General features: G+C 47.0%; 1 protein-coding gene across 4 annotated transcripts in view; it reads left to right on the top strand.

The window, feature by feature from the left end:
* LOC147701515 (kinesin-like protein KIF18B) overlaps positions 1-18,098 on the top strand; it is a 373,257-nt gene that overhangs the window by 17,867 nt on the left and 337,292 nt on the right. The gene's annotated exons all lie outside the window — the stretch shown is intronic.

Genomic DNA, 18,098 nt, shown 5'->3' on the forward strand with positions numbered 1-18,098 from the left:
GTGGATGTACACATACTTCCAAGGGCATTCCGACCCTGAAACACCCACAAAATATTCATTCACAAAAAAAGGTAGGAGTAAGTGAATCTTTTTTGAAGTGCACATATACACTTTGGGCCTAACAAACTGAAAAGCTGTGCTATTTGTGAACCGAAGTTGAAATAAGCATTGGCAAACTAGAGATCCTAAACAGCCAGAGACTAGGGGTATCCACTGTGTATCAAGGAGGACCAAACCCATGCTAGATTTTCAGAATTATCATAACATAAATAAATATTAATTTAATCTCCTGGGAACTAATTTAAAAAGTCAGTGGAAATGTTGAAAGTCTGGCCATGGAGTCTGGCCTCCCCTCACTGACCTATGCTGGACATCATTGCCCCCTAATCCAAAACTTCCTTGGAATCCTTCTCTCCTTCTGCAACATACATTTGTATTTCATGTACATTTGTAGAATGTCCTTCCTTGGAATAGGAAAGGAGTGGCTTCTTCCAACCTTTTTGGAAATCCGTGGATATCTTTGCAGGCTGTATCTCTGATACAGTTAGGATCAAGTTAGACAGATGTTATGCAAACCTTTCATGTTGGGAACTGCTTGTCAATAGGAAGTGCTTGGGTCTTTCTATAGTGGGTGTCTTTGTCTTCGCAGGGGTAGGTCTTCGGGGTGTGGTAGATTGTAAGTCTATACTTTAAGTGAGGTATGAGCCTATGCATCTGTAGCGTAGTAGGTTTCTGTGCAGTGGGTGTGTTTGTCTGTCCAGAAGTGTGTCCCAGCAGTTGGGTTGTGTGTATGTGCAGTGAGCATGTCAGTGAGGCAAGATGAAAGAGGACAAACCAATTAGACTGGAAACAGGCCAGACGTCTCGTGACAGACAACACCTCCCCAACTGCACAGAATTTCTCATCAATTTCTTTTTTACTGCAACACTGAGGTATTCCACCTTAATTTTGACTTCAGAATATCGTGCTACCAGATTATTATATACCAGATATTGAGGGTCAAATTTTGAGAAGATTATTGGTAAGTAAAGATTTACTATTCTTAACTCCAGACACTATATTTTGGTCCTCAATATTTTGGCAGCATGATGTTTCTGGAGTAGATATTTCCACATACAACCAACATGGATGGATGTGCAAATATGGTTCAGCTTGCGTTTTGGACCAGTATATCCAAACTGCCATACCTTAAGTCAGTGCAGCGTTTCACAATTTTAAAGAATGTTTTAGAGCAGTCGCAACTTGGATGGGTAAAAATTGATTAAAACTAAATTCTGACAAAACAGAATTTTGGTTTTTACCAAAATGGCCCCCATCAACTTCTATGTGGTGGCATGCCTAGCCTATCCTAATCATACCAGGTATGCTAGAAATTTGTGCATTATCTTTTACTCTACCCTCTCTTTTACATCGCAAATTAAACAGATTTCGTCTGTCTGTCTTTTGAAGATGAAAATGGTAAAGAAGTTTCTTGATCTGGTTCCTGAAGAGACTAGGAAAAAATTACGTCCCATCTGGACTACTTTAAATGTCTCTACCTTGGTCTTCCTGCATATTTGATACAGACTTTAGCTAATTCAAAATGCAGTGGCACAACTAATCAGGAGCGTTCTGAGGCGCCATCATATCTCTTCACATTTGAGACATCTGCACTTGCTTCCTATAGAATAGCATATCAACTTCAAAGCTCTAACGTGGTCTTTCAGAGCTTATCATGGTGAGGCCCCATGTTATCTGCTGAATAGACTGTCTCGGTATCATCCAAAGAGGGCACTTAGATCCAACAATAGTCATCTTCTACGGATTCCAAAATTTCTGAAGTCTCGTCGTGGTGGCAACCCCTTTACTGTGCACTCTGCAAAATTAAGGACAGTCTTCCTTTTCTGTTACGATTAATTGACACTGTCAGCTTTCATATGACAACTTAAAACCTGGCTATTTGACTCAGTTTAGTTTCTTGTTACTTTGGCCTGCCTTTACTGTCTGCTAGAGTGATGGGACGCTACCTTTAAAGCAGCTGTGCGCTTTAACAAGTGTCATTTGATTGATTTATTGAAGATAAATTATTGTTGTGTTTCAGTACTTAAGGAGAATTTCACTTTTCTCAGCAATAATGTTAAGTTTTCACTGTTCAGTTTTATTAAAACATAATTTCATCAATGGCTTTATGTCATCCCACAATATTGATTTGCGAATAGGTGGGACAAGTGGACTGTCTTACAGGACATGTAGATTTATTTAGCATTTTGCCCCATGGACAAGTAGATTATTTGAAAATGTCCACACCCCTGTTACGCGGGCCAGACACTGGCACTCATCAGATCCCTTCTGACTTTGCGGCAGCCTGCTCTCATGCCACGTGTTTTCCTGTGTTTGTCACAGCACGTCCTGTTCTCTGGGGCGAATGCCAATATTTCATATTACCGGAAGGTGCAGCAAGCGAAGCGAAATCTAAGCCAGGTCTCTTGGCAAAACTGCGGTTTTCTCTTAGGTCTAATGCCTTCTTAATGTGTCAGGTTTCATAAGTCAAAAATAATGATGTTTCCTCGCAAGGGGTCGTGTCTTCGTCGATCGTGATAGTCGGTGCTCACTGTACGTGGTGTTATTTCCTCTGCGACATCCCTCAACGCTCTGGGTCAGATTCTTTCTGCTTTAAAATGTGTGTCTGCCTTAGTTGAAGCATACTTTTTGCCCCACCGCATCTGTCATTTGCACAACATCACTGTAGGTCACGTGCTTGCTGCACTTTTAAAACAATGACCCAAAGAAGTCCTCCCACGAAGACAAGACGCTCCTGAAGAACAGCTACTTCACAGAAAGGTGGTGCAGTCATGGCATTGTGTCTGCTGTAAGAATCGAGCGCCCTCATTCAAAATAAACCATTTCATGTCCAAAAAGACATCATCTCACAAAACACTAACCCCATTACATGTAGGACAAGGCCGCACATGCTTTTATCGGTATGATAGGTGCAACATATTCCTACATGCATTATATCTAACCTTCGCACTTCTGTTTTCTTCCCATCTCACTCGCATTCATATTCATGCAAATCTACTTTCTCCGTCCTTTTTTTGTGACACTACAACATCCTGGCCTTTGTCACTTGCATCAGGTTGAGATTACTGTTTTCAAATTTAGGTAAATCCCTTTAATTATTTAGTGTTATAAATCTCTTCTTTGATCCGCTCAATTGATATTTGGTCATCTTCACTCAGGTTTCTGTTCTCAATATGTGTCACATTGCGTATCTTAGTTTTGCATTTTGTATCCTCCACAGTTAAAACCAAATCGATGAGTTCACCTAAAACGTTTCTCATTTGTTTTTATAGGTGCCTTGGTTTGGTCTTCTTTTTTACTGTCTACCACAAATGTTATTTTGGAATTATTTTACCGCTGTCATATTCCTGGACGGCCTATGCAGAATGTGTTTGAACACAGCTGCAGCCGAGACCAGACCAAAAGGCATTCTTTTAAACTGATAACATCCAAAGGGTGTAATTAATCCCTTAAATGGTCTGAACTCTTAGTGCAGTGGAACCACTCAATAGTGCTAAACAGAGTTGGACATTTTACCTATGATAACTTTTTGTTGTTGTAGGAAGGCACCTAGAGACCTGTATTTTATTATTAAATTCACTCAGGTCTATGCACAAACAACGCATCACTTTTATGGCTTCAGCATGGGTTGACATATAGAAGTTTATACGGGCTCAATGATATACAGCTTTTCAAATTTGGAAAACTCTTTGCCCACTTATATAAATAGAAATCTGTCTTTATAAACCATTCATACTAGCTCATTCTTAAGTGCTATTTCGTTAACAAATCCTTTTAATTTTGTCAATATTCCTCTTAGCACATACAGAAAAATCATTTGTTTCCACACTCATTTGGTTCTTCTTCAGTTTTACCATGTTCTTACATTTCCCCATTTGGATACAAGTAGGGGCCTGAGTGAAGGTGCTATTTATCACAGCTCATAAATAATGATATACCAGGTTACGTTAATTTACACGTGAGATGATTGTTGCCTATTACGAGTTTTGGGGGAATAACTCATGGATTTTGTGCCTTCACATCACTTAATGATGTGTGCGCTTCCCGGCTCAAGAGGTCCCAGTTGGTGTTCGTGACGGCGCCTCGCTCTTCGGGCTTTTAGATACTGCTCGTACCATGGAAACCGTAGAGGTAGACTAGAGGAATATACCAGCTGCGGCTTAAAGCCGGTCAGTCCCTCGGTTAAAGAGCAAGAACCGCAGATGCGACCTCCGAGACTTAAGAAGTGACAAGACAACCATGTCCTGGGTCCGGTAAGTAACTTCCGCCAGCCGCACAAGTGTATGGCCGGGATACCCGTCACCCCCTCCCAACACAATCCCCAAGGATGGGAAGACGGACACAGTTCTTGAACTTTTGGAAGGCGGGAGGGAGTTACCCTCCCGGCCGTATTTATTAAAATATGAAACAAAATTAAAACATTAAATTAACAGTTTCATATTATGTACAATTTTTCATTTACACATTACGATGCTTATTGGCTAACCTTAACACATCTCTAATACAAAGGTTCTCCTAGCCGATTCTAAAACATCCTGCAAATGCATATTCTCAAATTAAAATTGTACATCCTAACATTACGGGCCAACGGCAAGGTCGTAACCGGTGTCAGATCCCTAATACCAGAACTCCCCCCTCACTTGTGAGGGGCGGGCGCACAGAGGACTGTACCTCTGTGCCAACTTCCAATTTCCCTTGTCTTAGCGGGGGCCCCCTTACTTAACTCGACGCCATCGTAGTGGTCGTCCGAGGACTCGTGTGAGGTGTCTAGAAGGTAGCGTAGACCCCCCTCCCACCCCACACTGCTTACCACATCCGCCGTCGCGGATGTCCTGGCCCCGGGAAATTCCTAGGAGGGGCCAGTAGCCCCTCCTCCCCAGGGAGGGGCCTGTGACTGCCTTCCCTTTCGGCGGGCCCAACCTTAGAGGGTCCCGCCTCCCCGTGTGAGGGGCCAATGGCCGCCTCCCCCCGGGCGCTCCCATCCATAATGGGTGGCGCCCTACCTCTAGGGATCTTCCAATTACTGCTCACCGATCATGACCTTACCGCCCGACCAAAAATAAATACGACAGTTTTTGACCTAATGAGGCGGAATAAATGGTTATACTGGGGATTACACAATATAAACCTTTATCTACACAAATAACACATCTTTCACTAGGCTGTGATACTTCGCCTAAGAACATGCTAAACAGCAACCGTTTTATTGTCATAAGAAACAATCCAAACTTTATTAAGACAACCTGTAAAGAGATAATATCATCGTTAATCGACTTTATTGCAATACTAATCGTTGCCATAAGGGGCTGGTGGGTGGGTCAAAATTGGCTCCTTGTTCCGTCTAGGGCTCACGTGCAACAAGGAGGTGCAGCTTCCAAGCACAGGAACAAGGGGATGCTTCCTTGGATTGTTGCTCCTTTTATTCTTCCTCGGGAGGGCGTGTACTCTCCCCTTATCCGCCCACCGGGCGTGGCCAGCGGTGTAGGTGTCTAGGACAACCCCTCTTGGGCGGGAAAAAGGCGCGCCCCGGCTACGCCGCTTCGGGCATACCAGCCGAGACACGCCCCCCGCCCAAAATGGTTTCCCGGGGGGGTCAGGGCACCCTACCATACGTTCGGGGGGACCGAGTGGTCGCCCCTTTCCATATGGCCGGGATACCCGTCACCCCCTCCCAACACAATCCCCAAGGATGGGAAGACGGACACAGTTCTTTAACTTTTGGAAGGCGGGAGGGAGTTACCCTCCCGGCCGTATTTATTAAAATATGAAACAAAATTAAAACATTAAATTAACAGTTTCATATTATGTACAATTTTTCATTTACACATTACGATGCTTATTGGCTAACCTTAACACATCTCTAATACAAAGGTTCTCCTAGCCGATTCTAAAACATCCTGCAAATGCATATTCTCAAATTAAAATTGTACATCCTAACATTACGGGCCAACGGCAAGGTCGTAACCGGTGTCAGATCCCTAATACCAGAACTCCCCCCTCACTTGTGAGGGGCGGGCGCACAGAGGACTGTACCTCTGTGCCAACTTCCAATTTCCCTTTTCTTAGCGGGGGCCCCTTACTTAACTCGACGCCATCGTAGTGGTCGTCCGAGGACTCGTATGAGGTGTCTAGAAGGTAGCGTAGACCCCCCTCCCACCCCACACTGCTTACCACATCCGCCGTCGCGGATGTCCTGGCCCCGGGAAATTCCTAGGAGGGGCCCGTAGCCCCTCCTCCCCAGGGAGGGGCCTGTGACTGCCTTCCCTTTCGGCGGGCCCAACCTTAGAGGGTCCCGCCTCCCCGTGTGAGGGGCCAATGGCTGCCTCCCCCCGGGCGCTCCCATCCATAATGGGTGGCGCCCTACCTCTAGGGATCTTCCAATTACTGCTCACCGATCATGACCTTGCCGCCACAGGCCGGATAGTTGACCGGCTATCCGGACCCCCCACAACTCCTACTGAAGGTCATGGCTACTCAAACTCTTTAACCACGCTACGAAGTCTCCTATGAGTAAGACATTCCCCACCCGGGACAAATGAACCCCATCTTCAAGATACATGTCGTCCCCCTGAATACATCCATGTGGGATACAATGCAACTGGTTTGAACGAAACAACCTACTAAGTTTGTTATTGACTTTCTTTACCGATTTATTCAAAGCTGACACAGAGATGGCCCCCCGCCACACCTTCCGAGGAATCATGTGTGACCATGCAATCGTGCACCCCGCAACCCTTCTCGCCAGCCAACTCACGGTGGATAAAATTAACTCGAGCAGTACTCGTCGACCAGTGGTCACCAAATCATTGCCCCCAAGATGCACTATGATTACAGACGGCGGTGACCTCGTCCGCCCTAAAAGTCCCTCAATAAAACTTTGAAACTGGTCAATACAGAGCCCGCCCCTTCCGTGGAAGGTCACCCTGTACCCGTATTCCCCAGCCATGTGAATCATGTCACCTGCTTTGAATACGTCCGCGGCACGCCTCACGTATGAGTGGCCAACGACCCACACCACTCTTCCCTCAGCCGGTGATCTCTGACCGCTGGTCCCCAGGTGTCGGGTCAACTGCACAGTCCGCCCCGCAAAGCCTGCTCGCGAAACTGTAAACCAAACAGAAAACAAGAAGCGTGAGTGCATTACATTAGCTTCACAACATGTGCAACCGCACATACCTTTTATAACAATTCGAGGACCAACGTCCCAACTGTTTCACCTTTTCAACACTCAGACCCCTGGCTGTAGCCTCTGTAGCAGCCCCTATCCGGAAGGAATGGGTCCCAAAATCGCTCGGGTTCAAGCCCGCTGCCGCGATTGCCATTGCTAACACCCGCTGAAACTGAAACCTCGTCAGTGGGGTGGCGTCGGTGTGTCTCAGCAAGCTTCCCCCCCATGATGCCGCCCTCTGTGCTAAATATTCCTCCACACATTTTACCGGGCACCTGGGGGACCCTGGAATGCGCTGGACTACCACCCCGTCCCCGATCGCTCCCTGATCGGTTTTGGACCTAGCTATCGTGATTACCATGGTATCACCCTTGATTTGAATGTGTTCTCGACACAGTCCTCCCCCCGTATCCTGCTTGTTCCTCGCTACCAGTTCGCTTACCCGCATAGCCCCGTGGAATGCTAATGCAAAAGCGGCCCGGAACAGCACCGTCTCTGACTGAGATGAACATGTCGCAGGGAGTACGGTCATTAATAGGGACAACCTTGCTAGCCCAATCGGGCGCCTCTCGTCCACTCTACGACCCTCAAGGCGTCGCCACCCACGCAGTGCCTTCTTTACGAGAAAGGACGATGTGGGGTCCTGGATGCCATGCGCCTGCGCCATGAACGCAATGGCGGCCCGGTGTCTATTGGCTGTTGCCACTGAGCGGCCTGCCTGATGTAGTGATACCAGAAACTTCAGGACATACTCCTCCCGCCCCCAATGCTCCCCCCTAGCTGGACCCAAAAATGACCAATAGGAACGGAACGCTCCTTCGTATGCCGTCCTTGTCCTGGGTGCTAGACTCGCTCCCACGAGGTCTTGTAATCCGGGGCACCGAGTGACCAAAGAGCTTCGGGAAATGGTGCCGCCACCAAGTCCGCCGAGGGTAGATAACCCCTGAAAGCCTGCATATGGGAACGAGAGAGTGCATCAGCCGCCTGGTTCAATACACCAGGCACGTGTCTTGCCCTAAAATGGACGTTTAGTCTCATACACAGTAGGACAATTTCTTTCAGCAATCTCAAAATCAATCTGCAGCGTGCTGCCTGATTATTGATACATTCAACCACGGTCATGTTATCAGACCAGAACACCACTGTGCGATCACGAAACCAGCCCGGCCATGTTCTTAAGGCCACAAGAATGGGGAACAGCTCAAGAAACCCAATGTTCTCTGTGAGCCTACTATCGTGCCACCACGTCGGCCATGTTCGCGCCGACCATTGATTACCAAAGATGGCGCCAAATCCCACACTCCCCGCCGAGTCGGTCCATAAGCCCAGCTCCTCAGAGGAAGCTGGCGGCTTATTCCACATGACCCGGCCGTTGAAATCCGCCAGAAATGCCAACCATATGCGCATGTCCTGGCGAACCTCTGCGGACAGCCGTGTGCGGTGGTGCCCCTCTTTGAGACCAACCATGGCTAGTGCAATAGAGCGGGAAAAGGGGCGAGCCATCGGTATCACTCTAAGGGCAAAGTTAAGCTGACCCACTGATTGTTGCAACTGATGCTTCCCTGGTGCCAGTGGCACGCCAAATCGTTTCATGAGATTGCAAAATGCCATTAAAGCCAGCGCACAATCTGTGTCCCCGGCTGCCCCCAGAAACAGAAAATCATCAAGGTAATGCATAACCTGCGTAAAGCCTGTGGCTCTGGTGAACGCCCATTGCAAAAAGCTACTGAACTTCTCAAAATACGCACAAGCGATGGAGCAACCCATTGGCATACATTTATCCATGTAGTAACGTCCTTGAAACACAAAACCTAACAGACGCTGATCCTGTGGGTGTACCGGGAGCAACCGGAACGCTGACTCAATATCCGATTTAGCCATCAGCGCTCCGGGCCCCAGGCGATTCAACATGGCGACGGCATCATCGAAGGATGCGTATCGCACTGTACAAACTCCCGGGTCAATTGCATCATTCACCGAAAGACCCTTGGGAGCGGACAAGTTATGAATTAACCTAAACTCACCTGGGTCCTTCTTGGGGACTACTCCCAACGGTGAACAAATGAAGTTATTAACAGGCGGATGCCCATATGGTCCTGCAACACGGCCTCGGGCCACCTCCTTTGCAATCTTTGCCTGTACTACCGCCGTATTCTGTTGAACAGACAGTTGGTTCTTACACTGTGATTCCCCCCGAAAATCCCCCGCCGGGATGCGGAAACCATATGAGAAACCGTCTCGCAGCACCCCAGCGGAGACATGATCAGGGTACTCGTTCAGCCAAGGGATCATTGCCATGATGTCTACGGGAGTAGGTAGCGGTGCCCCTCGGCCGATATTAGACCTGTTTGGCACCTCCTCTACCCCCTGTATCACCGTTCCTGGCTCTGCATGAACTCTCGGGGTGTGAAGGTTGTCCGCACCCTGCACACTCATGCCTGAACTTGCATGTCCCTTGTGGCCTGGTGCACTTGCCTCTGTTAAAGCTCCAACAGACCCCTTTTCTACCCGAATTCCCATTACTCCTTGTGTGTTGATCACTGCTGGCGCCCGCTCGAAAGGGCGCCGCTGAATAATGGCGGGCGGACTCCGCCCCATTCCCGCCAAACGAAGACGACTTCGTCGTGTTCGGCATGACTTGCTTTTGCCAGGAAATGGAGTCGAAACAATCCCACGTCAGAGATGAGTCGTGCTCCTTAGCCTTGCGAAATTTGCTATCATAACCCAACCATTGATTACCTTCATACGTTTCATAAAATTCCATTATACGTGTCTGGTAACAAGCCAATTCAGGCAACAGTTCGGGCCTACATTCCCCCATGATTGCAGTGAACATTCCAAACGCCCTGGCCCAATTAGCGATCGTCTCATCCACCCTGAAACCCGCCATTTTTGCACGCCATACACTCGGGTGCAACAACTCCTTCTGACTTCGAATGTGCTCTATCTCATGGTGGTCAGTCAACAGGGAAAACATGTTTACGTATTTATCAGCCCAGATCGTTTCTTTCGTGGCCAACGGTATATGTTGGACTACCCTTTCCCTCCTTGAGGGTAACGATCCCTCCCTCGCCATTGGCAACGGCTGCTTACCCGAATTAGAAGCTGGTCCTGCTGTTGCAGTTGTCCCAACGCCAGACGCCGATTGTCCCGAGGGAACCTGAGGGGAAACAAGAGGACAAGGTGCCTTCGCAGCATCTCTCGATTGCCGCAACTGCTTCATTAGTAACCTGGCCTCCTCGGCCGTGTCTCCTGGCGCCACAGCACCTTCGGTGTTCTTGCCTAACCATGCCGCTAACTGGGCGGCCAACTCGGGAGGCATATCCCCCTCGTTAACGGGTGTAACTACCACAGGGATCGGCTGTCCCGCGTTCGGGATCGGAACTGGGGCCTCCACTGGACTGACCGGGCTCGCTGGAGGTGACTCTGGAACCGGAGCCTCCCCTCCTGTCGCCCTATTCCTGGCCCTTTTACTTCTCCCGGCAGGGACTACTCCTGGCAATGCTGGTCCGATGACTTTCTTCGGTCTGCCCGTACCATTCATTGCCGCCATCTGCTTTTTCATGTTCGCCATGTCTTTCACCAGCATGCGAAGTATCTGTTCGGTCCCGACCTTCTTTCCGACCCTTTTGCCAGGCATCGTTCTCCTATATCCGACACTTGCTGCTCTACGAGGCCCTGGATCCAAAGGTTCGGGGTCACTGAAAAGAGAAGCACAAAATTAAAAAGTTCTCAAAATTGGCTCCTTGTTCCGTCTAGGGCTCATGTGCAACGAGGAGGTGCAGCTTCCAAGCACAGGAACAAGAGGATGCTTCCTTGGATTGTTGCTCCTTTTATTCTTCCTTGGGAGGGCGTGTACTCTCCCCTTATCCGCCCACCGGGCGTGGCCAGCGGTGTAGGTGTCTAGGACAACCCCTCTTGGGCGGCCGCTTCGGGCATACCAGCCGAGACCCGCCCCCGCCCAAAATGGTTTCCCGGGGGGGTCAGGGCACCCTACCATACGTTCGGGGGGACCGAGTGGTCGCCCCTTTCCATATGACTGCTTAGAAAAGATTGGGGACAAAATAATATTTAACATTTCCAAGTGAACGTAATGATTTTCAGAATGTGTATGAATGAGTCCTTGTGTAATGTAACTGGTGCTTATGTAAAGCGCTCCAAACCCTCTGGGTCAAGTTAGCGCTGTACAAAACTGCAAAACAGACAATTGTATATAGTTTAGGTAATCAACCATAGCTGTCATGGTTACAGGGTCAATGCGTGATGTTATGTTAGTTTGTATGGTGTTATGTTATTTTATATGCCGAGTTATGTTGCATTACGCGCCATAGTACTCTGGGTTACGAAAAGGGCAATTTTGACGGATCTAAATAATTCCACAAAATACCTAAAGACTCAAAAAATCGAAATAAATCCTAATGTTAATTTGTTTTCCGGGCGGGTCTGAAAAGGACGTTGTCTTTAAAGCTGCCTGTCTTTTTTTATATTGTTTCATTAAGGGATTTATTCCATTCTAGCCCATACCATTAGACTTTAAAATTAACAGTAGCTTTCCGTTTTACCGATTTGTATTTGCCCTAACACTGGCAGCAAAAGCCAAAAGCAGCTTCCTGTAGCCCCCCCCTCCCCCACCACCTTCCTTTCTATGCCCTCTTGTGCCTACTCCCAGTGCCCCGTTCACCTGCTCTGCCCAGGTCCTTGCTCTCTCCAATGTTTTCCCCCCACCCTCTCCTCTGTCTCCCCCCCGCCCCCATTCCGGTTTTCCCATATAGGAGTGTGCCCGAAAATATTATTTTTTCCAAACTTATCGCTGCCTGGAAACCACTCTTGCCAGGGGCTATGGAGCAGGACTCACTAATACCCTCGGCCCGTGTGTGTTGTGGTGGAGGATCAGGCTCATTGGGTGTCTCTGTCGCAGCGAACTCTTTTCTTGTCTTTCTCTCTAACTTTCGTGAAGGAGGTGTGTCATTACTTAATGGTGTCTGCTGAGTTATAACTGCTCTCAATTGTGGAAAAGTGGTACTGTATGTGCGAGAACATGGGCTTAAGTTAAATGAAGTTGAGCAGCTGAAAGGGAGAGCAGGAGGTGCCCTGGCCAGTGATACCTAGCTATATGGTATATTGCATCTGAGTTTGATATGTTTTCAGTGTTCTGTTTAATGTGTTCTGTTAGTGGTGTTTGCTGCCTAAAAGAAAATTTGTGCCAGCCTCAACTTAAAAGTAATAGTAACAACCCTAACATCTTGAAAAGGGCATTGTCATTTACAATGCGAGAGTTTAAGCTATCGGCAGTGTAAATGACAATGCCATTGATTTATCTGTTTTCAAAACCAACACATAGATAAAAGGTTTGTCATTTACAATGCCAATAGCTCAAACATTTGCAAATGCGAGACCTATTGCATTGCAAATGCTTGTTTATATCTGTAAGTGCTTCCTGATGAGGTTTAATTCCTTGGACAGGTGGCTCGTTGCCTACTTGTAACTATTCTCTGACCCTGCTTCAAGGGTCAGAGCATGGTCAGAGAATAGTTGCAAGTAGGCAACGAGGCTCCAAGAAGCAATTAGCAGCAGGTGTCCAAGTTGAAGTTAATTTGTTTGTAACCCTTTTGTAAAAGGTTACAAAGAAATTAGGTTCAACTTTTGCACCTGCTGCTGTAACCCTTGCTTGGCTGAAAATTCGTCCCCGCTTATTCGCGGATTTTACCGCGATTTCGCGAGATTCGAGGATCGCGAAATCGCGGAAAATCCGCAAATTCGCCCGCGAAACGGATTTTACGCCCACCCTTAGTCAGGATGTCAGAAGGAAAGTTAATTGCATAAGATAGAGAGATAGGTGCAGTAGAGGAATACAAGTAGTAGACCTCAATTTTGTATGAGTTGGCATAAGCGGTCCTATTGCCATGAATTGGTGATTTGGGCTTGCAACAATCCAGCATGTTTAACTGCAGGTGGGGGTGAGAAATGGAAAAGTGAAACGTGTTTGGCTGCCATTGGTGTAGAGATTAGCAGATTTCCTTAAAGCAAGGAGCTCTTCAGTGGTGAATTCTAGGAGAAAAAAGTAGAGTAAGCAAAGGAGAGACAGACCCTGGGAGTAGATCGGGTGGCAGAGGTTGGAGGTAGAGTTGGGATTAATGCAGCAAGTAGCTGGTGAATTAGGATGAGTAGTATGAAGCAAAGTCATTCACAGAAAGCAATCACTGACAGGAGTGTATGGAGGAAACACTACCCCCAGCACGACCCCCTAAACTACCCAAACAACACTGCACTACCCTAAAACACTATCCGCAGCACGACCCCCCTACCCTACACAAACACCACTGAACTACCCTAAAACACTACCCCCTACACTACCCAAACACCACTGCACCACCCTAAACCAATACCCCCAGCACGACCCCCTACACTACCCAAACACCACTGCAATACCCTAAACCCTAACACTCCCCCCCTGCATGATGCCCTACACTACCCAAACACCACTGCACTATCCTATACCCTAAAACACTACCCCCAGCACGACCCCAAACATCACTGCACTACCCTAAACCCAGCACGACCACCTACACTACCCAAACACCACTGCACTACCCTAAAACACTACCACCAGCACGACCGCCTACACTACCCAAACACCGCTGCATTACCCTAAAACACTACCCCTGCATGATCCCCCTACACTACCCAAACACCACTGCACTACCCTAAACCCACCCCCAGCACGACCCCCTACACTACCCAAACACCACTGCACTACCCTAAACCACTATCCGCAGCACGATCCCCTACCCTACACAAACACCACTGCACTACCCTAAAACACTACCCCCTACACTACCCAAACACCGCTGCACTACCCTAAACCCTAACACCACTGCACGATCCTAAACCCTAAAACACTACCCCCAGCACGACCCCAAACATCACTGCACTACCCTAAACCCAGCACGACCGCCTACACTACCCAAACACCACTGCACTACCCTAAAACACTACCCCCAGCATGATCCCCTACACTACCCAAATACCACTGCACTACCCTAAACCCAGCCCCAGCACGACCCCCTACACTACCCAAACACCAGTGCACTACCCTGTTGTTGGACGGGGCCGGCGCGACATATCATCAGAAAACACAGCTAATGAAAAGCATCCTCCCGAAGTGTGGAGCAGTGCCATGAGAGGTCAACGAGTGTGTGTCCCACCGCAGTATGACCGTACCGTGCTTCACTATCTACAGGAGGACATTTACCGCTGCGGCGTGACCCATGTGCCGTCACCAGGGTACGGAGGCAGAAGCAGCATCCTTCGCAGGTCTTCTTGAATACCGTTGTGGCACTAATTGTACATTTTGGATCTAGGGAAATTTAACCTCGTTCCTGCCAGATATAAAGAGAAAATCCGATGTTATTCAGTGCCCTCGTTACCTTTTTTGTGGGTAGTGGTGCTTGTCACTTCGCTGCCTCACCGGTGCAGACGACTGGGCTCCCCCACCTTGTGTGCCATCTGCAGGGCCTCTGCCCTCAGATTACCGGTCCTGCCCTCAGATTACCGGTCCTGCCCTCAGATTACCGGTCCTGCCCTCAGATTACCGGTTCTGTTTCTGAACATAAACAGTTGCTTCCAAAGGACTTGAACACTTAGGTGGCAAAAATATTTGAGTGAATCTGTAAGAAGGAATGTGAAGCAAAATTAAACCTTACTCTAGCAATCAATGCAGAATTAATCCAAAGTCCTATATTAATAAATAAATGTATGGCCTATGTGCATGTTATAAAAAATGAATGTAATTAATTATCAGTTATGTTATTGCAGTACTTGAAACAATAGCGATTCAATTGTGTGTGTTAATCCACTGTTGCATAGTATAATGTCCATAAAGTGTCCATTTGCTTGTTTGAGTTGTTAGCAAGATGACACGTGGTTGCGGGTGGAGAAAAAAGCAGAGGGTGTCAAAAACAAGCTACACAGTACCAGTTTTAAAAGTCCCACAGATCAGGAAAGTCGGACAGAGTCATGACCTTGTGGCGGCCAAGGCTTCCTCAACGCAAGCCGGTATACTTTTGTTCGGATTTAAGCTGGGGTCTACCTTTTTGCCCAAGCATACAGTCTTGAGGTTGCACTTGCTCATCCATTAAATCAGAGCTTGACAAGCTGTGCTCTGACATCAGTGTGCTCTTTTGTGGAACAGCCATGGGCGTTACAGATGCTGTTATGCCAACAACTAGGCTCCTCTGAGGGCTCCCTCCCAAGCATGAAGTTCTCTTCCTAGCCCCGGAGACCACACACACCCTACCTCTTGTGATTTATCAAACTGCCATGTACTGCAGAAGCTGAAGGCTATGGACGTGGGAGCGCCTAAGTGACAAGGACATATCCCCTCCAGCCTGGGAACCAATAAAAGCTGCACTTTGTCACCACCAGGGTCGGACTGGGAATGCGGCAATCGGGCACTGGCCAAAACTCTAGTGTCTAAGGGTGATACGTGGGTCGTATTTTTTCAGGGCCCCTGCTTTTTTCCTGCCCTGCCAGGCCATAGCACTTCAGGCTATGGTGGGCAGGCGAGGGTGGTAACTGGTAAGTGTCATCATCGGCCTTACTGGGGGCCAAGTTTTGCTCCATTTGTTGGGCTATTCTTACTTCTGCCCCCATGGGGACGGCTAAACCCAGAAGCAGTGTCTTTCCCCGGCCCCTCCCCTGCCAGGCCATCACATTCAGGCAATGGTGGACCAGGGAGGATTGGAGTATGCAGGGGCCCCGCTTAGGTCCGCAATTCTCTGACTATGGGCCATATACATCTCATCCCCCCTTGGAGCAGGAGCAGCTGTGTCCTATTTCTTGACCCCTCCAATGCAAGGCCTTCACCCTGAGGCTATGGAGGGATCAGGAGGTTGTGAAGTAAGAGAATCCTTCCTGGAGGGTGTGTGCACTTGCATATGTGAAGCAACCTTTATTAAGCTTTTATTAACCTAAAAAGGAGGTGGCATTACAGCCAAACCTGCTAACTTGAAAGTGGGAAACCATCCTGTGATTCAGGGCGAATCACTTAATCTCCTAACACCGGAAGTAACAAGCATTTGCAATGCAATAGGTCTCGCATTTATGCGAGTTTGAGCTATTGACATTGCAAATAATGCCTTTTATTTTTGTTTTTGTTTCAAAAACATAAATAAAAGGCATTGTCATTTACAATGCCATTAGCTTAAACTCGGGTAACTGCGAGACCTATTGCATTACACATGCTTGTTGTTATATATGTTTTACAAGATCAGCCTTTCAGTTGCATGGTAGGACAGAAATCTATATATTATAGTACCAGTCCCTTACTGTAAAAGCAAGGAAGACAAAGCTTCTGGAGGGTTTGAGAGTGAGGTTCTTGCAAAAAGCAGCTCGAAAAGATGGTGACAAGCACTTCTTTATTTCACTGACTGTTCCTGTACGTCTGTGTATTATTCCTGTTCAGTGGCATAACCCGGTCACCTTGTAATATCCCTTTGAAAAATCATCTGCCTTATATGTGCCCTAGTCAAGTATTTTTTTACAGCAAAGTTATCTCAGAGATTACAGATTTTATAGGCTTATGCCAAAAGGGGTGCAGATATTTTTCATGTTTTTCTGTAGAGTTATTCATCAGGTTACAAGTATTTTATAGGCTGAGGTATCCTTCTGTTCCAGATACGTTCCATGAACTAGCTTCTGAGAGCATAATTATCATTTAGTATAAAAATATCTTACAGGCTAAGGTCTCAGTCTTAATAAGAAATGCTTTTGGAAAGCAAAGTAATGAAGACATTTACAGATAATCTTAGAGGATCAGAAATCTGGTAGCGAACCTGTCCTTTGGGTTACACAGATTTCACAAACTCTAACCTCTGATAGCTCACATACCCTCTGGTTCTGCAGATCCTCGGGTCATATAGGTCTTCGAAACTGAGGTCTCTGAACTAGCTACTAGGATTATCGAGCTCTTACAAATTAGGACTTTTGGCAGTAATGTTATATCTGTCACACAACACATATTAAACAATCCCTGGAATTCACACCTGGACAGTGTTTTAGATTGCTGACAGCCTTCGATGGTATGAGTAGATTTGGGTATACCCACCTATCCATTGAGGAGGTGATGGTGACTTTGAGAGCTAGGGTATCTATCCTGAACATGGACCTTGACTGAAAATTGTTAGATTTTGGTTAAATCACAGTGTTTCTATGAATAAAAGTGTAATTATGTGAAATGCATTGTAAATGTTGGATACACTTATGTAATTAAAACATGTAACATGCCCATTTCATTTTCGCTTGCCGTAAACACTCCTCTCGCCCCCTCATAATGTAAAGTGCTCCATTGCTACCCAGCTAGGTCTGTACTATTTAAATACTCATTGATACCTTGCCGTAAGCGTCTTCCACTGTATAAAATATGATGAAAATATCTCCTCTTTTCAGATGTTCAAGGGATCTGTTTCATGGTCTCTTCGACCCTTAATACGTCTACATAGGAGTGTTCTTGGCAATTTGGTCACCCTATATAAATAATGTACAAAGTTGTTTTATTCTTCGCTGATTCTCAGTGAATCTTTCCTATATTCCGAATTCATACTGTCTTCAATCTTACTCCTAATTATTGGAACTCCTTTCCACGTGTTTCACATATTCTAGGTTCCGAAGGCAATTGTTGATTAGACATTTGTGCACTAAATGTTGTATTTCATCTTGTAACCAGCTCCTAGTAAAGTGTTCTTATAGCACTCATTTTGGTCTTCTTTGCCTGCACGAAACTGCTGCATTAATAAGTAAAGCTGTAAAGAATTAGAGGCTCCCTCGAAGAATTCATAATATGACCATCTGCTCTTCCATCCAGATGTTCTTG

The sequence above is a fragment of the Lissotriton vulgaris genome, chromosome 7 (genome assembly GCF_964263255.1).
Source record: "Lissotriton vulgaris chromosome 7, aLisVul1.2, whole genome shotgun sequence".
NCBI classification, from domain to species: domain Eukaryota; kingdom Metazoa; phylum Chordata; class Amphibia; order Caudata; family Salamandridae; genus Lissotriton; species Lissotriton vulgaris.